The sequence below is a fragment of the Nerophis ophidion genome, linkage group LG12 (genome assembly GCF_033978795.1).
Source record: "Nerophis ophidion isolate RoL-2023_Sa linkage group LG12, RoL_Noph_v1.0, whole genome shotgun sequence".
NCBI classification, from domain to species: domain Eukaryota; kingdom Metazoa; phylum Chordata; class Actinopteri; order Syngnathiformes; family Syngnathidae; genus Nerophis; species Nerophis ophidion.
In genome coordinates, this window is record NC_084622.1 from 63,346,976 (window position 1) to 63,374,658 (window position 27,683).

Sequence of the window (27,683 nt, forward strand, 5' to 3'; positions counted from 1 at the left end):
TTATTTCAACAGACTCTCGCGCCGTACCTTCCGTCAAAACTCTAAAGGCCGACTGCACATTTCCTATCTTCACAATAAAAGCCCTGCTTCATGCTGCCTGCGCTAACTAAATACAGAGTCTCGGAAAACTGGCGTGCACAAGCGATCCCTCAGAAAGCTGGCGTGCACATCACTTGTGCACGCCAGCTTTCCGAGACTCTTATTTTGTTAGCGCAGGCAGCATGAAGCAGGGCTTTTATTGTGAAGATAGGAAATGTGCAGTCGGCCTTTAGAGTTTTGACGGAAGGGACGGCGCAAAAGTCTGTTGAAATAAAAAGTGTTTCTCGCTTTCCTCTCTGTCATTTTTTCATAATAATGAACTGGCAGCAGCCAGCGTCATCTCACAAGACCCTCGGGTGCCGTGAATGTCAATCAAGCAAGCTACGGAATTTGCCGCCAATGTTTTTCTTGTAAAGTGTACGGAAGCTGGATGAATTAGATGCCAAAAACCAACCACTTTCATGTGGTATTGTACAGAAAGGACAACTTTTGTTCTCCTCCATTTGAAAATGTGGGCGTTATCATCATTACTGTCTGATTCCAATCAATGCAAGTCATCAGAATCAGGTAATACACCAACTTATATTCTTGTCTTTGTGAAAGAAAGACATCTATATGTGTTACACATGCTTGTATTATCATTAAACACATTTAACTTGTTTACAAAAATGTCTCTTTCATGAATAAATAAATATAAATGATATATATAAATATATATAAATATGGGCTTCACGGTGGCAGAGGGGTTAGTGCGTCTGCCTCACAATACGAAGTTCCTGCAGTCCTGGGTTCAAATCCAGGCTCGGGATCTTTCTGTGTGGAGTTTGCATGTTCTCCCCATGAATGCGTGGGTTCCCTCCGGGTACTCCGGCTTCCTCCCACTTCCAAAGACATGCACCTGGGGATAGGTTGATTGGCAACACTAAATTGGCCCTAGTGTGTGAATGTTGTCTGTCTATCTGTGTTGGCCCTGCGATGAGGTGGCGACTTGTCCAGGGTGTACCCCACCTTCCGCCCGATTGTAGCTGAGATAGGCGCCAGCGCCCCCCGCGACCCCAAAAGGGAATAAGCGGTAGAAAATGGATGGATGGATGGATGGATATATATAAATGAGGTAGATCCCCTCGAGTTGGTCAATTGAAAAGTAGCTCGCCTGCAGAAAAAGTGCGGGCACCCCTGATTTAGTTGTATTCAGTGTTAAAACATATGATACGGCTCTCACGGTAATACACTTTAAAAAAATGTGGCTTTCATGGCTCCCTCAGCCAAAAAGGTTCCCGACCCCTGGTCTACACTAAAGAAGCTTCTGGTGTATTTAGTTAGTTTAACCATTTTGTTTTCCAATGTGAAAGAGCAGTGAATTAATTCATATACTTAAAAACCATTCTGGACCTCTGATTTTACTTTGTCGTTGTATTTTTGTCCCTATGGATGTGAAATGGTCTGGTCAATGTTGAAACCTGCAGAGTACATTCAGTATATATTAAAAAAAAACAAGCCGGTCCTCTTGTCAAAACTGAGTCTTCCAGTGTGGTTTGTTACCGACCACAACTTCTGCAACAAGAGTTTATTCTCATGCTTTTCTAATCACACGTTACTAGATTGTTGGACAGATCCTCTTCATTTCTAACTGGCTTTTCTGTTCGGACATAATATCAGCGGTCTTGTTTATTTGGTCTTCTTTTGTTTGCATAGGTAACAGACCGAAGTTGATCAGCTAGCAATTTGACTTTGCTTCATGTTTGAGAAAGAGGGGGGCGAGACTTGGAAAGAAAAACACTTTTTCAACCATTTCCGAGTTAAACATATACATATTGCAGTTTATAGAGTTGTGTGTTTGTGAAAGCCACTCGAACATGAGTTGTGAGGGAGGAGCTTGCATGGCTGTGAGAGTCTCACTGCTGTTCGTCATTCAGCAGCAGCACTTGGAAGAACTCAGGGCTCTTCTATAGGACACAAGATGATAGATCTATGAGGATTTGCAAGGTGACTACTTTACATCAGGTGAGCCTTCTCCAGAATCTTGGGAAAATATGTTTTAAATGCATATTCTAAGTGTTGTGTATAAGAGCATCTGCTCAACACTTTTGCTGCAGTTTATATCACAGGGGTCACCAACGTGGTGCCCGCGGGCAGCAGGTCGCCCGTAAGGACCAGATGAGTCGCCCGCTGGCCTGTTCTAAAAATAGCTCAAATAGCAGCACTTACCAGTGAGCTGCCTCTATTTTTTAAAATTGTATTTATTTACTAGCAAGCTGGTCTCGCTTTGCTCGACATTTTTAATTCTAAGAGAGACAAAACTCAAATAGAATTTAAAAATCCAACAAAATATTTTAAAGACTTGTTCTTCACTTGTTCAAATAAATTCATATTTTTTTTTACTTTGCTTCTTATAACTTTCAGAAAGACAATTTTAGAGAAAAATACAACCTTAAAAATGATTTTTGGGTTTTTAAACACGTATACCTTTTTACCTTTTAAATTCCTTCTTCTTTCCTGACAATTTAAATCAATGTTCAAGTATTTATTTTTTTTATTGTAAAGAATAATAAATACATTTTAATTTAATTCTTCATTTTAGTTTCTGTTTTTTCGACAAAAAAATATTTGTGAAATATTTCTTCAAACTTATTATGATTAAAATTCCCCCAAAAATATTCTGGAAAATCTGTAGAATCAAAATTAAATCTTGTTTTAAAGTCTTTTGAATTTCTTTAAAAAACGTTGTTTTGGAAAATCTAGAATAAATAATTTGTCTTTGTTAGACATATAGCTTGGTCCAATTTGTTCTATTATTCTAACAAAGTGCAGATTGGATTTTAACCTATTTAAAACATGTCATCAAAATTCTAAAAATAATCTGAATCAGGAAAAATGACTAATGATGTTCCATAAATTCTTTTTTAATTTTCTAGTTTTTCTCTTCATTTTTTTGGTTGAATTTTGAATTTTAAAAGAGTCGAAATTGAAGATAAACTATGTTTCAAAATTTAATTTTCATTTTTTTTGTCCTGTTTTCTCCTCTTTTAAATTGTTCAATTAAGTGTTTTTTTCATCATTTATTCTCAACAAAAAAACTTCCGTAAAAGGAAAAAAAATGTACGACGCAATGACAGACAAAAATACCAATTTTTTTATATATATATATATAGATTTATTTATTAAAGGTAAATTGCGCAAATTGGCTATTTCTGGCAATTATTTAAGTGTGTATCAAACTGGTGGCCCTTCGCATTAATCAGTACCCAGGAAGTAACTCCATCCATCCATCTTCTTCCGCTTATCCGAGGTCGGGTCGCGGGGGCAACAACCTAAGCAGGGAAACCCAGACTTCCCTCTCCCCAGCCACTTCGTCTAGCTCTTCCCGGGGGATCCCGAGGCGTTCCCAGGCCAGCCGGGAGACATAGTCTTCCCAACGTGTCCTGGGTCTTCCCCGTGGCCTCCTACCGGTTGGACGTGCCCTAAACACCTCCCTAGGGAGGCGTTCGGGTGGCATCCTGACCAGATGCCCGAACCACCTCATCTGGCTCCTCTCCATGTGGAGGAGCAGCGGCTTTACTTTGAGTTCCTCCCGGATGGCAGAGCTTCTCACCCTATCTCTAAGGGAGAGGAAACTCATTTGGGCCGCTTGTACCCGTGATCTTATCCTTTCGGTCATGACCCAAAGCTCATGACCATAGGTGAGGATGGGAACGTAGATCGACCGGTAAATTGAGAGCTTTGCCTTCCGGCTCAGCTCCTTCTTCACCACAACGGATCGATACAACGTCCGCATTACTGAAGACGCCGCACCGATCCGCCTGTCGATCTCACGATCCACTCTTCCCCCACTCGTGAACAAGACTCCTAGGTACTTGAACTCCTCCAGGAAGTAACTCTTGGTTTCAAAAAGGTTGCTGACCCCTTTGTTAAGTGTTGTGTAAAAGAGCACCTGGTCAACACTTTACTGCAGTCTATATCATCTTCAACATGCCGGAGGTCATTCTTGCACTTGTGTACCTTTTTCTGATAAGATATGCATGCAAACCAATTGCATGTGTCGCAAACCGGCCATGGCATGAGTAGTGTTATTTTGGCTCGGCGGGCGACTTGTCCAGGGTGTACCCCGCCTTCCGCCCGATTGTAGCTGAGATAGGCACCAATGTCCCCGCGACCCCAAAAGGGAATAAGCGGTAGAAATGGATGGATGGTATGGTATGTACTGGTAAAGTCATATCTGGTTGGTGTTTAGTGTGGAGATACTGTAATGATAGTTGTTTTTGCAATGTCAACATTTGACATCACAGCCTGTCAAGTCAACATAGAAAAGCCAGACAACTTTGGAGTGTCCCCAACTCAAGAGTGTGTTGATGTCTGAACTGTCTCTCGGCTAAATGTTTGCTTTAAATTGCTAAAAAAACGAAAGTCCTACTGAAAGCCACTACTAGCGACCACACAGTCTGATAGTTTATATATCAATGATGAAATATTAACATTGCAACACATGCCAATACGGCCTTTTAAATTTACTAAATTGCAATTTTAAATTTCCCACGTGTTTCTTGTTGAAAACGTTGCGGAATGAAGGCGCGTAGGCGGGACGTCACGGACTGTCAGGAAATATTAGCGCTGCACCACTAGCGGCTAAGTTCCTAACCTTTCCTCTTATCTTTCTTCCTAAGTGATTTCCTAAGAGGAGTCTATTCCCACCTAGTACCAATCTCGTCACGTCCGTTGTGTCCTGAGCAAGACACTTCACCCTTGCTCCTGATGGGTGCTGGTTGGCGCCTTGCATGGCAGCTCCCTCCATCAGTGTGTGAATGTGTGTGTGAATGGGTAAATGTGGAAGTAGTGTCAAAGCGCTTTGAGTACCTTGAAGGTAGAAAAGCGCTATACAAGTACAACCATTTATTTATTTATTTTTTATTCAAATTCATGACGTGTTCTTAAACGGCCAAATTGTTCTCACCTGCTGTTCTTAAGTTGCTGAATGCCAAATGGTTAGCGCGTGCGTGTCTATTACAATAAACATATAAATACGCCCTTATTTCCCCAATATGCATATTTGAACCCACACCAAACAAAAATGACAATCACATTTTGGTAGAACATATGCACCGTGACACAGCATAAACACAACAGAACAAATACCCAGAACTCCTTGCAGCACTAACTCTTCCGGGACACTTCAATATACACCCACCTGTTACCCCCTAAAAACCTCGCCCACCTCATCCTCCTCATGCTCTCTCAGGGAGAGCATGTCCCAAATTCCAAGCTGCTGTTTTGAGGCATGTTAAAAAAAAATAATGCACTTTGTGACTTCAATAATAAATATGGCAGTGCCATGTTGGCATTTTTTTTACCATAACTTGAGTTGATTTATTTTGGAAAACACTGTTTAATGCATCCAGCGGGGATTCACAACAAAATTAAGCATAATAATGTGTTAACTCCACGACTGTGTATATCGGTATCAGTTGATATCGGAATCGGTAATTAAGAGTTGGACAATATTGGATACCGGCAAAAAAGCCATTATCAGACATCTCAGCTAAGAACAGTTGTTGAATGGGGCCTTAAAGGCCTACTGAAAGCCACTACTAGCCACCATGCAGTCTGATAGTTTATATATCAATGATGAAATATTAACATTGCAACACATGACAATACGGCCGGTTTAGTTTACCAAATTGCAATTTTAAATTTCCCGCGAGGTATCCTGTTGAAAACGTCGCGGAATGATGACGCTTATGTTGACGCGTGCTTGTGACGTTATTGGTTAGAGCGGACATGTTCTCCCAGCACCACTCACGGCTAAAAGTATTTTGGACATCTGTGTTGCTGAATCTTTTGCAATTTGTTCAATTAATAATGGAGACGTCAAAGAAGAATGCTGTTGGTGGATTGCAGCTGCCTTTATCAACCGAAACACAGCCGGGGTTTCTTTGTTTGTTGTGAAGCTTTGACACGGAGCGGTCAAGCAGACATGTTTCTCTATCAGCAGGTTTTTGCATGGGAAAATTGTGATAGTAAGTCGGCTCTTACCGGAGACTTGAGCGGATTATGCCACCTCCTCCTGCAGCTTTCAAAAGGGCAGCCGTGATCTTGGCTTCTCTCAGAGACACTGGCGGTCACCGCAGCCCTCCGACGTTCAGGTATGACTTTATAATCTCATCCATCCATTTCGTACCGCTTATTCCCTTTTGGGGTCGCGGGGGCCGCTGGCGCCTATCTCAGCTACAATCGGGCGGAAGGCGGGGTACACCCTGGACAAGTCGCCACCTCATCGCAAGGCCAACACAGATAGACAGACAACTTTCACACTCACATTCACACACTAAGGCCAATTTGGTGTTGCCAATCAACCTATCCCCAGGTGCATGTCTTTGGAAGTGGGAGGAAGCCGGAGTACCCGGAGGGAACCCACGCATTCACGGGGAGAACATGCAAACTCCACACAGAAAGATCCCGAGCCTGGATTTGAACCCAGGACTGCAGGAACTTCGTATTGTGAGGCAGACGCACTAACCCCTCTGCTAAAACACTATTGACACAATAAGCAGATAAGGGCTTTTTTTTTTTTTTGTGTGCTTCACTCTAACTTTCCTCATCCACGAATCTTTCATCCTCGCTCAACTTAATGGGGAAATCATCGCTTTCTCGGTCCAAATCGCTCTTGCTGCTGGTGGCTATGATTATAAACAATGTGAGGATGTGAGTAGCCCTACAACCAGTGACGTCACGCGCACATCGTCTGATACTTCCGGTACAGGCAAGGCTTTTTTAATAGCGACCAAAAGTTGGCAATATGGCGAAATGATCAAGTATGACACATAGAATGGACCTGCTATCCCCGTTTAAATAAGAAAATCTCATTTCAGTAGGCCTTTAGTTGTTGTAACTAATGCTACAGACAGTTGTACTCACTAGAAATTGTCTTATACCGAACATTAAGTGTGAAGGACAGTGCTGTGAATGAATGATGTTCTCAGTTCTCTGTGAACCGTTTTGAGTGTTTAGTTTTATTATTATTTATTAGTAGTAGTAAATCCATTATCCGACGCATGTAAATGTTATTATTTTTATTTTATTTGTATTATTATTTATTTCTTCATAAAACATTACTACATGAAAATACTGTCGTTGTTAGTAGTACATTCTATTGTATTATTTTTTTGTACAAAAGTTTTATTTTTTAAAAGGCATGTTAAATGTTCAAATGGTATAGTTTTTTAGGGGACCAACACCAATTCAAATAATTACGATGAGGTGGCGACTTGTCCACGGTGTACCCCGCCTTCCGCCCGATTGTAGCTGAGATAGGCGCCAGCGCCCCCCGCGAGCCCAAAAGGGAATAAGCGGTAGAAAATGGATGGATGGATGGACAATTAATTTCAATGGCTGTCGTTGATTTGAGAAACAAGTGTTTTGAGCGCTCCATCACATTAACAGTCGTTAGTTGAGGTACTGCTTTATTACAATTTATAACAATTAGATCATATTAACTATTGCAATATCAAACCCTACAATAGGGTTATTGATATGCTCTCTGATCATTTCATTTTGTGCTATAGAATTCTTCCACTATTCTTTGTTAGGAAAAAATGTATCTGCATTAGCATTAATCTAAATAGTTGTATTTATTATTAAAACATGCCTAACTATAATATGAACTATGCAATCTATTTGTTTTGACTATTATCACTAATATCATTACCGTGAATTGCGGGTGTTACCATTTAGTGGTCAATTGTACGGAATATGTACTGAACTGTGCAATCTACTAATAAAAGTTTCAATCAATCAATCATGTCAAAGTTAGTTTGTGACGAACCCCAGTATGCAGAGAAGGAGGCAGGCATTTTGCAGGTAAACATGTTTTAATTAAAATACTAGAACAAGAACAAAAGGGGCAACAACAAAAAGTGCGCACGAGGCGGACAACAAAACTAAAAGAGCTAGCATGGGAGCTAGAAAACAAAAGGAGGTTAGCATGGAAACTAGCAAAAACAAAAAAGGGCCTAGCGTGGAAGCTAGCGGGTAGCGAGCGGGAAAACAGAAGTCGTTTCTTGTAGAATGAAAACAAAACGGAAGCGGGGAACAAAAGACAGTAAGCTACAAACAGATACCGAAATGTAGCTTACCGCTACGCCGCAATGACACGACACGACAGGAGCGACGATACGGAAGTGACATCGACAATAATCCAGCACCGACTGGATGGGAAGATAGGTTTAAATAGGACCTGGCTGATTGACACCAGGTGTGGCCAGGTGCCAATCAGCCGCACCTGAGGGGAAACAGCGCTCAGGGAGAAAGACAGGAAACAGACAAAATAAGAGCGCTGACAGGAAATAAGACAGGAAATGCTACACACACACAGGAAACACTAAAACACAACCAAACTGTCAGAGGCAAGCCTGACAAATCGTATTGTGAGGTCCCCTCAGAGTCCCAGCCCTACTAACAGTGATTCTAAATTCTGCTTTTCCTTCGGATAATAAATAAAGTGCATTTAAAAAAATACAGAAAATAAGGGTGTTTTATGTGAAAAAAAATTAAAGTAATATAATGTGTTGTAGCCCACACAACATGTGATGCTATTTTTAATTTTTGTTGCCAATCTTATGATAACAAAAAAATATATATTTATTTAACAAACGGCACAATTTCACCTGGTTTTACTTCCTGTGCGAACACGCCGTACTTCCCAGAAACACAACACTTCCTCATCCACCAATCCGCTTTCAGGCACGGACGGTGTGTTTGTTCTCATGTACAAAAAAATGAACATCAAATCAAAACTACACAAATAAAACATTACTACAAGCAGGTCGTCACAATATGAATGGATATTGACAACTGACCCACAGGTATAGCTTAGTTGGTAGAGTGGTTGTGCCAGCAACTTGAGGGTTCCAGGTTCGATCCCCGCTTGTGCCATCCTAGTCGCTGCCATTGTGTCCTTGGGCAAGACACTTTACCCACCTGCTCCCAGTGCCACCCACACTGGTTTAAATGTAACTTAGATATTGGGTTTCACTATGTAAAAGCGCTTTGAGTCACTAGAGAAAAGTGCTATATAAATATAATTCACTTCACTTGGCCCTATGAAAAAGGCTTTGATTACCATTTTATAAAAACACCGGAAAAAGATGCTAGATTTGTTGCTAGTCGTTTCTGAGGAAAAAAAAGTCATTAAATGTCTTTAGACACTTGAAACATTCTCAAGGTAGAATAAGCAGCAACAATTGAAATTAAAGCTGCAAGCAGCGTTGGTCGGGTCCGCCTTTGGCTGTTGCCGCCGTGTCCCGAGTCCCGATCTTAGTCAGACCTACATAGAGGTTTTTTATTCCATGTCTCTACGACATTTCTAACAGAAGTTACATGCAGTATTGTCTGTTTTTTTTTCCTAGGGGGCGCTAAGCGCAATTTTGATTTTTGGGGTTTGGTTTTTTTATTATTGGCAGTTTTTGCCTGTCCTGATATGCGTGTAAAATTTGGTGAGTTTTGAAGCATGTTAAGGGGGTGAAATTACAGATCTGCGATTCTGGATGTTGTTGATAAATGGCTTTCGGTCTGCATAACAGAGCTTTAACTTGCACTTTGAAGCATTTTAAGTGGGTCAGATTACAGCTCAAAGAGGCAAAAACGTCATTTTTTAGGAAAATTTGCGTAGGGGTTTTTCTTTAGACACTTGAAACATTCTCAAGGTAGAATAAGCAGCAACAATTGAAATTAAAGCTGCAAGCAGCGTTGGTCGGGTCCGCCTTTGGCTGTTGCCGCCGTGTCCCGAGTCCCGATCTTAGTCAGACCTACATAGAAGTTTTTTATTCCATGTCTCTACGACATTTCTAACAGAAGTTACATGCAGTATTGTCTGTTTTTTTTTTCCTAGGGGGCGCTAAGCGCAATTTTGATTTTTGGGGTTTGGTTTTTTTATTAATGGCAGTCTTTGCCTGTCCTGATATGTGTGTAAAATTTGGTGAGTTTTGAAGCATGTTAAGGGAGTGAAATTACAGATCGGCGATTCTGGATGTTGTTGATAAATGGCTTTCGGTCTGCATAACAGAGCTTTAACTTGCACTTTGAAGCATTTTAAGTGGGTCAGATTACAGCTCAAAGAGGCAAAAACGTCATTTTTTAGGAAAATTTGCGTAGGGGTTTTTCTTTAGACACTTGAAACATTCTCAAGGTAGAATAAGCAGCAACAATTGAAAATATGGCAAAACGATATAATGAAAAAATATATACTAATACTAAACAATAATGACAGATATGTTTTTTACAAGTATGTATACATATTTAAGCCTCTTTAAAGAAAATCACATCATCATTGCAAATTTAGTGATGGTGATTTCGCCCTCTAACCACCCGTGCCACTGGTATTTTGGTAATTAGGTGAAACTTTGTGTACAACACTATACTGTAGTGTACTCCACTATACCAATAAGTGTTTGTTAAAGGCCTACTGAAAGCCACTACTAGCGACCACGCAGTCTGATAGTTTATATATCAATGATGAAATATTAACATTGCAACACATGCCAATACGGCCTTTTTAGTTTAATAAATTGCAATTTTAAATTTCGCACGGAAGCATCATGTTCAAACGTCGCGGTATGATGACATCACGCATTGTAGAGGACATTTTGTTCCAGCACCGTTCACAGCTATAAGTCGTCTCTTTCCATCGCATAATTCCACAGCATTATGGACATCTGTGTTGCTGGACCTTTTGCAATTTGTTCAATGAATAATGGAGACGTCAAAGAAGAAAGCTGTAGGTGGGAAGCGGTGTATTGCGGCCGCCTTTAGTAACACAAACACAGCCGGCGTTTCATTGTTTACATTCCCGAAAGATGACAGTCAAGCTTTACTATGGAACAGAGATGTCAAGCGAACACGGTCGGATTGGACCACACACACAAAGTACAGTGTTTTATGCAGCGATCATTTCGAAAAATCGCGTTTCGAAGAGGGTCCCTTGCGAAGGGCAGAGATGGGCATCGCCACCACCCGTCGACTGGTGCGGGGCCGACTTTCAGGTTGTACAGGTACGACCATATAATCTCACTAAAAAACTAGTAACACAATAAGCAGAAAAGAGATTTTCCAGAATTATCCTAGTAAATTTGTCTAATTTACTAGGGCGGCATAGCTCGGTTGGTAGAGTGGCTGTGCCAGCAACTTGAGGGTTGCAGGTTCGATTCCCGCTTGTGCCATCCTAGTCACTGCCGTTGTGTCCTTGGGCAAGACACTTTACCCACCTGCTCCCAGTGCCACCCACACTGGTTTAAATGTAACTTCGATATTGGGTGTCACTTTGTAAAGCGCTTTGAGTCACTTGAGAAAAGCGCTATATGAATATACTTCACTTCACTTCTAATAACATCTGCATCTTTTTTTTCTTCTTCTAGTCCTTCACTCACACTTTCCTCATCCACGAATCGTTCATCCTCGCTCAAATTAATGGGGAAATCGTCGCTTTCTCGGTCCGAATCGCTCTCGCTGCCGGTGGCCATGATTGTAAACGATGTGAGGATGTGAGGAGCTCCACAACCCGTGACGTCACGCGCACATCGTCTGCTACTTCCGGTACAGGCAAGGCTTTTTTATTAGCGACCAAAAGTTGCGAACTTTATCATCGATGTTCTCTACTAAATCCTTTCAGCAAAAATATGGCAATATGGCGAAATGATGAAGTATGACACATAGAATGGACCTGCTATCCCCGTTTAAATAAGGAAAATCTCATTTCAGTAGGCCTTTAAATTATTCTATAATGTATGTTGTACACTTTCCTTTTATTTTGCATTTTCAATCCAGTCCAATCCACTTTATTTATATAGCACATTTAAACAACAATAACGTTTCCAAAGTGCTGCACAGCCATGTTAAAAACAATTGTAAAAAAAAATAAATAAAATAATTCAAGTTGGTTAATTCCTGTGTTTTTGTCGCCATTTCCAGATAAATATATAGCTTAAAAAAAAGCAAAAGTGTTAGTTTATTAGTTTGTGGTTTGATATGATGACGCGTGTTGCTGGTTTTTCAGTTTTGACGTTCCATGAACCTTTCTTTGGCTGTGGACATAGTTTTAAGTTGCAATGCCAGCCTTCAGGCTCACTTGGCACCGTGGAGAGATTCATTATGCATCTTCAGGCCGGTCGTCATGGAAACAAGTCCTCAACATCCACTATCAAGGTCAAGTTTTTACTTGATTTTGTTTTTCTTTTGCATAATATTCAGTGGAATTGTTATTTCTCACCATGTAGAGCCCCCTCTGTCGCACCTGGTCCCCTGGTCTATGTTCCCTACAAGTTAACAAGCGTCAGATGCAGACTGCAGGCCTCCTTCCTGCTGGCCACTGAGTGAGGAGGTGAATCAAAGTGTTTCTGCAGGGCGGCGCTGCCTGGCTGTTACTCATTTATTGTGCACTCAGCCACTCAAGACAGGGATCTTTTAATGAGAGCACGCCAGAATTGAGAAATGCCAGTGTTCTTGTAAAGGTCCTTGTTTGTTTGAGTTATGATGTCACGGAAATAGAACAATACAAAACATGTCCGACCATATATTTTGATATTGCAAATTTCCCCGTCCCAATTCTGTTAAATGTTATGCAGAATAGGTTCTGGTGAAAGTATTCTGCAGAGAGTGACGTACAGCTGACTGGCGTGGGACACTTTAAAGCAGGGGTCGGCTCTTTGATCGCTCTGATGTGGCTCAGCTGCATTCTTGCCGACCCCCCCGATTTTTCCGGGAGGTTTCCGGATTTCAATGCCTCTCCCTGAAATCTCCTGAGGATAATATTCTCAGATTTCCATCCGGGCAATAACGATGACGATAACATTAACGTTCTCTAGAACAGTGGTCCCCAACCTTTTTGTACCCGCGGACAGGTCAACGCTTAATAATTTGTCCCGCGGCCCGAGGGGGGCGTGTCCTCTTTTTTTTTTCTTCTTTGTCATGAAAAAGGGAGGTTTTTGTGGTTGGTGCACTAATTGTAAGTGTATTTTGTGTTTTTTATGTTGATTTAATAAAAAAAAAAATATATATATATCCATCCATCCATTTTCTACCGCTTATTCCCTTTCGGGGTCGCGGGGGGCGCTGGCGCCTATCTCAGCTACAATCGGGCGGAAGGCAGGGTACACCCTGGACAAGTCGCCACCTCATCGCAGGGCCAACACAGATAGACAGACAACATTCACACACTAGGGCCAATTTAGTGTTGCCAATCAACCTATCCCCAGGTGCATGTCTTTGGAAGTGGGAGGAAGCCGGAGTACCCGGAGGGAACCCACGCATTCACGGGGAGAACATGCAAACTCCACACAGAAAGATCCCGTGCCTGGATTTGAACCCAGGACTGCAGGAACTTCGTATTGTGAGGCAGACGCACTAACCCCTCTGCCACCGTGAAGCCATATACATATATATATATATATATATATATATATATTTTTTTTTTTAATCAATCAATCAATCAATCAATCAATGTTTACTTATATAGCCCTAAATCACTAGTGTCTCAAAGGGCTGCACAAACCCCTACGACATCCTCGGTAGGCCCACATAAGGGCAAGGAAAAACTCACACCCAGTGGGACGTCGGTGACAATGATGACTATGAGAACCTTGGAGAGGAGGAAAGCAATGGATGTCGAGCGGGTCTAACATGATACTGTGAAAGTTCAATCCATAATGGATCCAACACAGTCGCGAGAGTCCAGTCCAAAGCGGATCCAACACAGCAGCGAGAGTCCCGTTCACAGCGGAGCCAGCAGGAAACCATCCCAAGCGGAGGCGGATCAGCAGCGCAGAGATGTCCCCAGCCGATACACAGGCGAGCAGTACATGGCCACCGGATCGGACCGGACCCCCTCCACAAGGGAGAGTGGGACATAGGCGAAAAAGAAAAGAAACGGCAGATCAACTGGTCGAAAAAGGGAGTCTATTTAAAGGCTAGAGTATACAAATGAGTTTTAAGGTGAGACTTAAATGCTTCTACTGAGGTAGCATCTCGAACTTTTACCTGGAGGGCATTCCAGAGTACTGGAGCCCGAACGGAAAACGCTCTATAGCCCGCAGACTTTTTTTGGGCTTTGGGAATCACTAATAAGCCGTAGTCCTTTGAACGCAGATTTCTTGCCGGGACATATGGTACAATACAATCGGCAAGATAGGATGGAGCTAGACCGTGTAGTATTTTATACGTAAGTAGTAAAACCTTAAAGTCACATCTTAAGTGCACAGGAAGCCAGTGCAGGTGAGCCAGTACAGGCGTAATGTGATATAAAAAATATCAGATTCTTCTGCCGCGGCCCGGTGGTTGGGGACCACTGCTCTAGAACATGCCGTGGCGTGCTCCTTCATACCATGTTAACTGAGAGCCGGCCGGTCACATGTAGTGTGCGGCTGCCGTTTCCACGCCCAAGTGACTGCAAGTCATACTTGGTCAACAGCCATACAGGTTACACTGATTGTTGTGATATAAACAACTTTAACACTCTTACTTATATGCGCCACACTGTGAACCCACACCAAACAAGAATGACAAACACATTTCGGGAGAACATCCGCACTGTAACACAACATAAACACAACAGAACAAATACCCGAGCTATGGGGCGGCATAGCTCGGTTGGTAGAGTGGCCGTGCCAGCAAGTTGAGGGTTGCAGGTTCGATTCCCGCTTGTGCCATCCTAGTCGCTGCCGTTGTGTCCTTGGGCAAGACACTTTACCCACCTGCTCTCAGTGCCACCCACACTGGTTTAAATGTAACTTAGATATTGGGTGTCACTATTAAAGCGCTTTGAGTCACTTGAGAAATCAATCAATCAATCAATGTTTATTTATATAGCCCCAAATCACAAATGTCTCAAAGGACTGCACAAATCATTACGACTACAACATCCTCGGAAGAACCCACAAAAGGGCAAGGAAAACTCACACCCAGTGGGCAGGGAGAATTCACATCCAGTGGGACGCCAGTGACAATGCTGACTATGAGAAACCTTGGAGAGGACCTCAGATGTGGGCAACCCCCCCCCCCTGCAATGGATGTCGAGTGGGTCTAACATGATACTGTGAAAGTTCAATCCATAGTGGCTCCAACACAGACGCGAGAGTTCAGTTCAAGCGGATCCAAGAAAGCAGCGAGAGTCCCGTCCACAGGAAACTATCTCAAGCGGATCAGCAGCGTAGAGATGTCCCCAAACGATACAGGCGAGCGGTCCATCCTGGGTCCCGACGAGCGGTCCATCCTGGGTCTCGACTCTGGACAGCCAGTACTTCAAAAGCGCTATATAAATATAATTCACTTCACCCAGAATCCCGTGCATCCCTAACTCTTCCGGGCTACATTATACACCCCCCCTCCCGCTTCCGTGCGTCGGTATAGGTGGGTGGTGTATAATGTAGCCCGGAATAGTTAGGGATGCATGGGATTCTGGGTATTTGTTATGTTGTGTTACGGTGCGGATGTTATCCCGAAATGTGTTTGTCATTCTTGTTTGGTGTGGGTCCACAGTGTGACGCATATCAGTAAGAGTTTTAAAGTTGTTTATCCGGCCACCCTCAGTGTGACCTGTATGGCTGTTGAACAAGTATGCCTTGCAGTCACTTCCGTGGGTCTGCAGAAGCCACATACAACATGTAAATGGGCTGACAAGCTGTTAGTTACGGTTGTAGTGGGTGTTAAGCGAAATGTCATCACAGAACGCTCTTAATATTGTCGTTTGGGTGAAAATCAGCAGACATTCGAGAGAAGAGTTGCCCTGAAAATTGGGAGTCTCCCGGATAAATTGGGATGTTGTCAAGCGGCATTCAATTAAAACTCGCGGGCTGCACTAATATTACATTTTCATATGAAGGTGTCTGAGACCCCTGGTTTATACATAGCACTAAGCAAAAAAAAACTTTGTACGCCGTGTTTTTTCATTTTAAATATCAAAAGACTTTTGTGGTTCCCATTGTTTTCTTTATTTTGTGAAAGGGTCCAAATGGCTCTTTGAGTGGTAAATGTTGCCAACCCCTGCTTTAAAGGAAGAAAAAAAACAGGGCTAGGCCAAAATCTGCAGCCGCCTGGTGCCTTATTTGGGGTCATCAATTTGCAAAAAAAAAGATGTTCTCATGATCTCTTAATGTGACCGTGGGAGGAAGCACGCAGCGTAAGAAAAATTCCTGAAGACCATCTTTGGAATTGATAGCTCATTTCAAAAAGCCCTTTTTTTAGAAGCTGCCCTCCCAAACAGTGCGGGGCTGTTTCCATTCAGACGGTGTTGTCTTTAATTACGGTCAGCTGGTAAAAATAGTTACTAACTATATGGTTCTGTGGGCTTTTTTTTTTTTCCTGTTGCAGACATAGAGCTTGGTGTGCGGATTTCCCTGTAGAAAATACAAGCTAGGTTTTTCCAAGTATTATTATCACTGGGGGACTGGAGCAAAAGGAATTGCTAAGAATGCTACAAACACACACACACACACACACACACACACAGAGCAGGACGACACAAGCGTCAATGTAAAGTAAGAGTGATCGATGAATTGATTAACGTGGACCCCGACTTAAACAAGTTGAACAACTTATTGGGGTGTTACCATTTAGTGGTCAATTGTACGGAATATGTACTGTACTGTGCAATCTACTAATAAAAGTATCAATCAATCAATCAATCAATCCATGTGCCGATACTATCGACACCTAATGTAGTAATAGTATATAAACAATACGAAAGTGATTAGATTAACATTTTTTCTTTTTTTTTGGTTCTTATTATCTTATTATCTCCAGGGCCCAGGCTAAGACCGATTTTTTTTATTTTGTTTACCTGTATCTCATCTTTTTTGTAAGGGGCGCTGGAAGCCTGCAGACCCGTCAGCGATCCTGTTCTGTCTCCCTGTAATGTTTGTCTAAACTTGAATGGGATTGTGTTGAAAATTTTAATTTTCCTGAAGGAACTCTCCTAACGGAATAAATAAAGTACTATCTAATCTAATCTATTATTACAAAATATGTTTGCTTGTTTTTATTATTTTTTATAATCTCAGTAAGTCTCTGACTACAGGAGATTTTTTGTGGGCAAAACCCAAATGATTTAGACGGGAGTAATTTTTGCTTTTGTTTAGATATTGTGCACTAGCCACTTTATTTCCCTGTAGCATTTCATACCACAAATGCATAGCTCGGTTGGTAGAGCTACCGTGTAAGCAATTTAAGGGTTGCAGGTTCGATTCCCGCTTCTGCCATCCTAGTCACTGCCGTTGTGTCCTTGGGCAAGACACTTTACCCACCTGCTCCCAGTGCCACCCACACTGGTTTAAATGTAACTTAGATATTGGGTTTCACTATGTAAAGCGCTTTGAGTCACTAGAGAAAAGCGCTATATAAATATAATTCACTACACAAATGTAATGCATATTCTGATTCAAAACAATACCAGCAAATTATTTGATGATTTAAAAAAAGTGTGGTATTGTGTTTACTTTAGTTACTTAGTATTTTCAGTTCTAAGATCTATTGTCAAAACGTCAAATCGAAACTCAAAATAGGATCGGCCCCCAGTTCGAAAATGTTGATCAGGACGACCTTAATCTGTAGACAGTGGTATTTCGGGTTTTTTGTGAATAATCTGTTCTAAAATGTCAGAATCTTGCTTCGCTTCGACTCACTCATAGAGGATCAGAATCCGCAGCATAAATCCCTGATTGGAACATCACTACTTTATACTGTAAAGAGGCTCAAATAATGTTTTATCATACAAAGAAACGCAGGACTCGTAATGATTGTATTGATATGAATCAGGTATCTACCTTTAGTGTACAAACCCCGTTTCCATATGAGTTGGGAAATTGTGTTAGATGTAAATATAAACAGAATACAATGATTTGCAAATCATTTTCAACCCATATTCAGTTGAATATGCTACAAAGACAAGATTTTTGATGATCAAACTCATAAACTTGTTTTTGTTTTTGCAAATAATAATTAACTTAGAATTTCATGGCTGCAACATGTGCCAAAGTAGTTGGGAAAGGGCATGTTCACCACTGTGTTACATCACCTTTTCTTTTCACAACACTCAATAAACGTTTGGGAACTGAGGAAAGCAATTGTTGAAGCTTTGAAAGTGAAATTCTTTCTCATTCTTGTTTTATGTAGAGCTTCAGTCGTTCAACAGTCCGATGTCTCCGCTGTCGTATTTTACGCCTCATAATGCGCCACACATTTTCGATGGGAGACAGGTCTGCACTGCAGGCGGGCCAGGAAAGTACCCGCACTCTTTTACTACGAAACCACGCTGTTGTAACATGTGGCTTGGCGTCCATGATAACGTTTGCTTGGATGACAACATATGTTGTTCCAAAACCTGTATGGACCTTTCAGCATTAATGGTGCCTTCACAGATGTATAAGTTACCCATGCCTTGGGCACTAATACACCCCCATACCATCACAGATGCTGGCTTTTGAACTTTGCGCCTATAACATTCTGAATGGTTATTTTCCTCTTTGTTCTGGAGGACACCACGTCCACAGTTTCCAAATATAATTTGAAATGTGGACTCGTCAGACCACAGAACACCTTTCCACTTTGCATCAGTCCATCTTAGATGATTTCAGGCCCAGCGAAGCTGGCGGCATTCCTTTGTGTTGTTGATAAATGGGTTTGGCTTTGCATAGTAGAGTTTTAACTTGCACTTACAGATGTAGCGACCAACTGTAGTTACTGACAGTGGCTTTATGAAGTGTTCCTGAGCCCATGTGGTGATATCCTTTACACACTGATTTCGGTTTTTGATGCAGTACCGCCTGAGGGATCAAAAGTCTGTAATATCTTCGCTTACGTGCATTGATTTCTCCAGATTCCCTGAAAATGTTGATGATTTTACAGACCGTAGATGGTAAAATCCCTAAATTCCTTGCAATAGCTCGTTGAGAAATGTTGTTCTAAAACTGTTCGACAATTTGCTTACAAAGTGGTGACCCTCACCCCATCCTTGTTTGTGAATTACTTAGCATTTCACGGAAGCTTCTTTTATACCCAATCATGGCACCCGCCTGTTCCCAATTAGCCTGTGGGATGTTCCAAATAAGTGTTTGATGAGCATTCCTCAACTTTATCAGTATTTATTTCCACCTTTCCCAACTTCTTTGTCACGTGTTGCTGGCATCGAATTGTAAAGTTAATGATTATTTGCAAAATATGTTGTCTTTGTAGCATAGGGCGGCATAGCTCGGTTGGTAGAGCGGCCGTGCCAGCAACTTGAGGGTTGCAGGTTCGATTCCCGCTTCCGCCATCCTAGTCACTGCCGTTGTGTCCTTGGGCAAAACACTTTACCCACCTGCTCCCAGTGCCACCCACACTGGTTTAAATGTAACTTAGGTATTGGGTTTCACTATGTAAAGCGCTTTGAGTCACTAGAGAAAAGCGCTATATAAATATAATTCACTTCACTTCATTCAACTGAATATGGGTTGAAAATGATTTGCAAATCATTGTATTCTGTTTATATTTACATCTAACACAATTTCCCAACTCAAATGGAAACAGGGTTTGTATTATTTCACCAGGAAGGTGAAGTCAGTCCTGTGTTACAACAGTCACTGGCCCTAAGCTATTTATTAACCAATATGTAGTTTGTTGTTGGCCGCTGATACGTAACACATTATACTGAAAGATGTTTGTATGTATTTTTTTTTGCTCCTTCTCTGCAGCTAAATAATCAAAATATGTGCATTCTCTGTCAGTAAGATGCTGGAATACAATAAGTGTCTATGTAATGTGCATAATGTGTTTAGACAAAAGTGTATATTATATATACTATTATATATATATAGTATTTATATAGGTGTGTGTGTGTGTGTGTATGTATGTGATTGTGTGTGTATATGTATATATATATATAGATTGTATAAATGTGTGTGCATATACTGTATGTGTGTGTTGTGTATATATATGTGTGTGCGCATATGTATATATTTAAGTGTGTGTGAATTTAAATGTATTTTATATAGATAATATATAGCATCTACGCAGCAACCACTGAATTTAATTATATTATATATATATTATTGTATTATCCATCCATCCATCCATCTTTTTCCGCTTATCCGAGGTCGGGTCGCGGGGGCAACAGCCTAAGCAGGGAAACCCAGACTTCCCTCTCCCCAGCCACTTCGTCTAGCTCTTCCCGGGGGATCCCGAGGCGTTCCCAGGCCAGCCGGGAGACATAGTCTTCCCAACGTGTCCTGGGTCTTCCCCGTGGCCTCCTACCGGTTGGACGTGCCCTAAACACCTCCCTAGGGAGGCGTTCGGGTGGCATCCTGACCAGATGCCCGAACCACCTCATCTGGCTCCTCTCGATGTGGAGGAGCAGCGGCTTTACTTTGAGTTCCTCCCGGATGGCAGAGCTTCTCACCCTATCTCTAAGGGAGAGACCCAAACTCATTTGGGCCGCTTGTACCCGTGATCTTATCCTTTCGGTCATGACCCAAAGCTCATGACCATAGGTGAGGATGGGAACGTAGATCGACCGGTAAATTGAGAGCTTTGCCTTCCGGCTCAGCTCCTTCTTCACCACAACGGATCGATACAACGTCCGCATTCCTGAAGACGCCGCACCGATCCGCCTGTCGATCTCACGATCCACTCTTCCCCCACTCGTGAACAAGACTCCTAGGTACTTGAACTCCTCCACTTGGGGCAGGGTCTCCTCCCCAATCCGGAGATGGCACTCCACCCTTTTCCGGGAGAGAACCATGGACTCGGACTTGGAGGTGCTGATTCTCATTCCGGTCGCTTCACACTCGGCTGCGAACCGATCCAGCGAGAGCTGAAGATCCCGGTCAGATGAAGCCATCAGGACCACATCATCTGCAAAAAGCAGAGACCTAATCCTGCGGTCACCAAACCGGATCCCCTCAACGCCTTGACTGCGCCTAGAAATTCTGTCCATAAAAGTTATGAACAGAATCGGTGACAAAGGACAGCCTTGGCGGAGTCCAACCCTCACTGGAAATGTGTTCGACTTACTGCCAGCAATGCGGACCAAGCTCTGACACTGATCATACAGGAAGCGGACCGCCACAATAAGACAGTCCGATACCCCATACTCTCTGAGCACTCCCCACAGGACTTCCCGAGGGACACGGTCGAATGCCTTCTCCAAGTCCACGATATTATTGTATTATATATTGTATATGTATAGGGGGGGGACCTAATAAGTTTACTTCTTCCCACTCCCTTTTGAGCCAATCTTGACATCTACAAAAGATTAGTCACATGTAATGTTTTCAATGTAGGTGTAAAAATAATGTATCTATATATTTATTTTGTATTTTATGTCATTCTTTTGTTTTGTTTGCATGGCTCAAAATAAACCATTCATTCATTCATTCATTATTTGGCATGCTTGAATCTTTTCAATACATGCTAGTGTAGTTCTTAGCTCGTGAAGTTTGTGTCCAGCAACTGGGATCAAATGTAGTGTAATAAAGTTTGTAGTGTGCTAGAAAGCAAACACAGTCTACTGAGGCTTTAGGGTTAGGGTTAGGGTTAGGGTTATACCGAGTCCATGGTTCTCGCCCGGAAAAGGGTGGAGTGCCATCTCCGGGTTGGGGAGGAGACCCTGCCCCAAGTGGAGGAGTTCAAGTACCTAGGAGTCTTGTTCACGAGTGAGGGAAGAGTGGATCGTGAGATCGACAGGCGGATCGGTGCGGCGTCTTCAGTAATGCGGACGTTGTACCGATCCGTTGTGGTGAAGAAGGAGCTGAGCCGGAAGGCAAAGCTCTCAATTTACCGTTCGATCTACGTTCCCATCCTCACCTATGGTCATGAGCTTTGGGTCATGACCGAAAGGATAAGATCACGGGTACAAGCGGCCCAAATGAGTTTGGGTCTCTCCCTTAGAGATAGGGTGAGAAGCTCTGCCATCCGGGAGGAACTCAAAGTAAAGCCGCTGCTCCTCCACATGGAGAGGAGCCAGATGAGGTGGTTCGGGCATCTGGTCAGGATGCCACCCGAACGCCTCCCTAGGGAGGTGTTTAGGGCACGTCCAACCGGTAGGAGGCCACGGGGAAGACCCAGGACACGTTGGGAAGACGTTGTGTCTCCTGGCTGGCCTGGGAACGCCTCGGGATCCCCCGGGAAGAGCTAGACGAAGTGGCTGGGGAGAGGGAAGTCTGGGCTTCCCTGCTTAGGCTGCTGCCCCCGCGACCCGACCTCGGATAAGCGGAAGATGATGGATAGATGGATGGTCTACTGAGGCGTAGAATATCCACAGGAATTAGCCTGAAACCAGCGATAATTAAACACAAGTGTGTGCTTCAGTGCTGCATATGGAAATAGATTTTTCTGCACAATATAAGACATCCTCTCCATGATTATATGGATGGGAGCTTCCGTCCACAGGAGAATCGAGATTCTGATAGGACCGACCCAAATGATAGTTGTCTGACATTCTGTGGTCTGGATGCTTTCGGCTTCCAGGAATAACCCAGCACAATGTGTTTATCCCAACAAGCAAAGCCAAGAATAAATGTACATTGATTTTTGTAATGGGCCCTATACATCCGTGCTAGACGACTTCCATGGGAAAATGGTAGATGGTCGCTGCTAAAGGAATGATCAGCGCCATGTAGGGTTATCTGTGTGTGAGAGAGTGATAGAGAGCAATAGATCAATGCTACTGTTAGTGTTAACACTGGCAGTCTGTGTGTCGCTGCATCACCTCACTGGGCTCTGTCTAAATAAACTGTGACGCTGCACCACCTGGGACTTCCTGATTGGATGTGCATGCTTTATTGATCAGTGGTGGCAACAAAGGGCCTCTCAGCTATTTTTTTTTTTATTAGCACCTTTAGCACAGTGGCGCTCACACTTTTTCCGCAGGCGAGCTACTTTTCAATTGACCAAGTCGAGGAGATCTACCTCATTCCTATTTCTAATTTATATTTATTTATTTATGAAAGAGACATTTTTGTTAACAAGTTAATGGTGTTTAATGATAATACAAGCATGTTTAACACACATAGATTCCTTTCTTTCATGAAGACAAGAATATAAGTTGGTGTATTACCTGATTCTGATGACTTGCATTGATTGGAATCAGACAGTGGTGCTGATAACGTCCACATTTTCAAATGGAGGAAAACAAAAAGTCCTCTTTTCTGTCCAATACCACATGAAAGTGGTTGGATTTGGCCTCTCATTTGTCCAACTTGCATACTCCTTTTTAAACACTTTGTTATGAGAGTAGCATATGTGTGTGGCCCTTTAAGGGACGGTGTGGCGCAGTGGGGAGAGTGGCCATGCGCAACCCGAGCGTCCCTGGTTCAATCCCCACCTAGTACCAACCTCGTCACGTCCGTTGTGTCCTGAGCAAGACACATCACCCTTGCTCCTGATGGGTGCTGGTTAGCGCCTTGCATGGCAGCTCCCTCCATCAGTGTGTGAATGTGTGTGTGAATGGGTAAATGTGGAAGTAGTGTCAAAGCGCTTTGAGTACCTTGAAGGTAGAAAAGCGCTATACAAGTACAACCCATTTAATGCGTGTCAGCAGGTGAGTGACGTCAGTGAGTGTGTGGGCGAGCGAGGAGAGGGAGCGGTCGCTGAGGGCGGGGGAGAAATACATTGGCATCAATTAGCTTGTGCACGCTAGCTTTCTGAGACTCTTATTTTGTTAGCACAGGCAGGATGAAACAGGTCTTTTATGGTGAAGACAGGAACTGTGCAGTCGGTCTTTAGAGTTTTGACAGTAGGTACGGAGTCTCTAGAAATAAAATGTGTTTCTCTGCGTCCGCCCTGTTAGTGATTTTTTTCTTAAATATGAGCTCGCAGCAGCCAGCGTCATCTCACAAGATCCTCGGGTGCCGAGAATGTCAAACAACTGACGAAAGTGAAGTCTTGGTATGATTGATGATTGCTCATTTTTATGTACATTTTTTAATGCCTGGCTTGAGATCGACTGACACACCCTCCTTGATACCGAAGTACATGTCAAACTACTTCCTTAACGTAAATGACCGCCATAACCACAACACCAGGGGGAGCTCCACAAACCACGTTAAACCCAGATTTCGATCTAACAAAGGTCTTAACTCATTCTCTTTCTATGCCACATCAATGTGGAATGCACTCCCAACAGGTATAAAAGTAAGTGCATCTCTATATTCCTTCAAAACCGCTCTAAAACAACACCTCCAGGCAACTTCAACCCTTTACTAATACCCTCCTCCATTCACATCCCATCTCCCCGGATTATAAAGAACTCAAATGTACTTCTAATGTATATACTTGTTCTTATGCTATCTGATTGAGCAGATAGGTGTTTGGCAGGTGAGCATAAGGCTGCGTACCACACACTTGCCAGTCAAATACTACTAAAATCACTACGAGACCGTTGACCTTCTAGAAACAAACTCACTTGCAGTCCTGGCTTGAGGTGAAGGCTAATTAGCTTTTAGCGTAACGTTAGCTCATTTTGCGGTGTGTGTGTGTGTGTGGGTGTGTTACGGACAGTGTTGATTGAGCTGTGCTGAAGCAGCAAAAAAGGACATGATGTTACATGAAGTGTCATAGTTGATATAATAAAGCAACTGCATTATGAAGCCTCCATGAACTCCATGGTGTTCATTGATGAATAGTTTCTCCTATTGCTATTGTACTATTTTTCCAGCTATAGTTACATTAAACATTAGTAATGTAGCAGCCTAGTTTTGAATGGCAGGGTCCCTGCTATCACATGATAAAAAATTTAACATTTACATAACAAAAATCAACTACAGGCTTCCCAAATGCTGTAATAATTTAAGCGTGATGAGTTGACTTTAAACTGTTTGCACTATTTATATGTAGAAGAAAAGTTTTGTCATTTTATTTAATCCGAGCAACAACTTGAGGCAGTTTAATGTTGTTTAACGTGGGCAGAATTATTATTGTGTTCCCAATGTTAAAAGGATAAAGCCATTGTTTACAAATTTGGTAAATAGATAACCAAAACATATTAATATTTTGTTGGTTTCTTACTGTACCGAAAATGAACCGAACAATGACCTCTAATCCATTCACATCCCATCTCCCCGGATTATAAACAACTCAAATGTACTTCTAATGTATATACTTGTTCTTATGCTATGTGAACTCACTATGTTCTCTGCTGGCTGTACATATCCTACTAAATAAGACCTACACTGTTTCAATGTCCACATTTCTCTGTTGATGCAATTGTTGATGACTGAAGTTCTGATATCAACCAAAGCTCCTCATCCCACCCCCCGGATTGTAAATAATGTAAATAATTCAATGTACATACTATGATGATTAACTTGTGTGATGACTGTATTATGCTGATAGTATATATTTGTACCATGAATTGATTAACGTGGACCCCGACTTAAACAAGTTGAAAAACTTATTGGGGTGTTACCATTTAGTGGTCAATTGTACGGAATATGTACTGTACTGTGCAATCTACTAATAAAAGTATCAATCAATCAAAAAACCCTCCGAGATCGACCAGTCGATCGCGATCGACGTAATGCCCACCCCTGCTTTAGCATATTCAAAATATGATTTGAATTAATTAACGAGATACATTATTAGATACGTGCGGTCAACTAAGCACCAGGTGAGGCATACATACTTCTTTTTCTTCTTTTTTTTTTTTTTTTTTTACTTAAAGGCCTACTGAAAGCCACTACTACCAACCACGCAGTCTGATAGTTTATATATCAATGATGAAATATTAACATTGCAACACATTCAGTTTACTAAATTACCATTTTAAATTTCCCGGGAGTTTCGTCTTAGAAACATCGTGTAACGATGACGTGTACACACACAGGTAAAAGTCGTCTGCTTTAACGGCAGAATTACAGAGTATTTTGGACATCTGTGTTGCTGAATCTTTTGCAATTTGTTCAATTAATAATGGAGATGTGACGTCTCGGTGGCATTGTGGTGACGAGTTGTTCTCTCGTGGGTGCGGCGGAAGATGGAACACAGCGTGAGGGCAGGGATAATGATTTTTTCCGTTCGGGCTCCAGTACTCTGGAATGCCCTCCCGGTAACAGTTCGAGATGCTACCTCAGTAGAAGCATTTAAGTCTCACCTTAAAACTCATCTGTATACTCTAGCCTTTAAATAGACTCCCTTTTTAGACCAGTTGATCTGCCGCTTCTTTTCTTTCTCCTATGTCCCCCCTCCCTTGTGGAGGGGGTCCGGTCCGATGACCATGGATGAAGTACTGGCTGTCCAGAGTCGAGACCCAGGATGGACCGCTCGCCTGTATCGGTTGGGGACATCTCTACGCTGCTGATCCGCCTCCGCTTGAGATGGTCTCCTGTGGACGGGACTCTCGCTGCTGTCTTGGATCCGCTTGAACTGAACTCTCGCGGCTGTTTTGGAGCCACTATGGATTGAACTTTCACAGTATCATGTTAGACCCGCTCGACATCCATTGCTTTCAGTCCCCTAAAGGGGGGGGGTTGCCCACATCTGAGGTCCTCTCCAAGGTTTCTCATAGTCATCATTGTCACTGGCGTCCCACTGGATGTGAATTCTCCCTGCCCACTGGGTGTGAGTTTTCCTTGCCCTTTTGTGGGTTCTTCCGAGGATGTTGTAGTCGTAATGATTTGTGCAGTCCTTTGAGACATTTGTGATTTCTAACAACAAAACCAACACAGTGCCTAAACTTACAAAAAATGACACACCTGCAAATCAGTCTAACTTCTGTTGTTGCCGTATCCGTAGTACACCGATAGGGAGAAGTTGTTATATACACGATGAGTCGGGTTTTTTTGACCTTCGCCGAACTCACCGAACCCCTAGGGTTCGATCGAACCCAGGTTAAGAACCACTGCTCTATAATGTAGAAAAAAGTATCAACGTAGTTTTTCTGTCCACGGGCCTTAGTGGAAAAAAGTTTGGACACCCTCGATGTTGACAATACAAAAACCTCTAGTGTTGCAGAGTGCATCGTAATTATTTCATGCATTAAGTGCATTATGATAATGACTTGCAGACTGCTGCCGCATTGTTCCTGATATGGGCTCCATTTTGAGGGCACACCCGTTATGAAATATGGTTCCATGCCAATTAAAAGTTGAAGGGACTAAATAATTCACAATAATCTCCTCAGGGTTGTCCTTGATGCCCTGAGTTACACATTCATCAGATGGACCTTTTTGGACAGTTGCATGCTTGCAATCGTTTACATGTTTACATGAGTGTGAAAGAATTACAGAGCCTTTACCTCAACCTTATCTAAATCAATAACCCCACTTGTCTTATTTGTTATCTACCAAGATTAAACTAGAACTGATGTAAAACAGTGAAGCCATAAAATATCTTTCAAGCAACAGAAGTGTTATGAGCAAGCCGAATAACGCACAGTAGAGATGTGCGGATAGGCAATTATATCATCCGCAACCGCATCACCAAAGTCGTCATCCACCTGCCGTCCACCCGAACCAACATTTTATCAGAACCGCAACCGCCCGCCACCCGCCCGTTAAAATACATCGGAGGTCGGCCACCTTTACCACTCAAAGAGCTATTTAAAACCGTTTCACAGAGTAAAGAACACAATGGGAGCCGCTGACGTTCTCGCAAATATCGATTAGTGTTCTTCCTGATGACAAGAATAAGGGGGTGCA

The 27,683-nt window shown here is 42.5% G+C and overlaps 1 protein-coding gene across 10 annotated transcripts in view; it reads left to right on the forward strand.

Moving 5' to 3' along the window:
• fgd4a (FYVE, RhoGEF and PH domain containing 4a) overlaps nt 1-27,683 on the forward strand; it is a 195,781-nt gene that overhangs the window by 115,811 nt on the left and 52,287 nt on the right. Inside the window, exon 1 of one of the 10 annotated variants that reach the window (XM_061917965.1) lies at nt 1,894-2,043. The exons of the other annotated variants lie outside the window; for them this stretch is intronic. The gene's annotated coding sequence lies outside the window, so the exon portion shown is untranslated. Of the gene's footprint in view, nt 1-1,893; nt 2,044-27,683 lie in introns of those variants that run through there. 10 annotated transcript variants of the gene reach the window in all.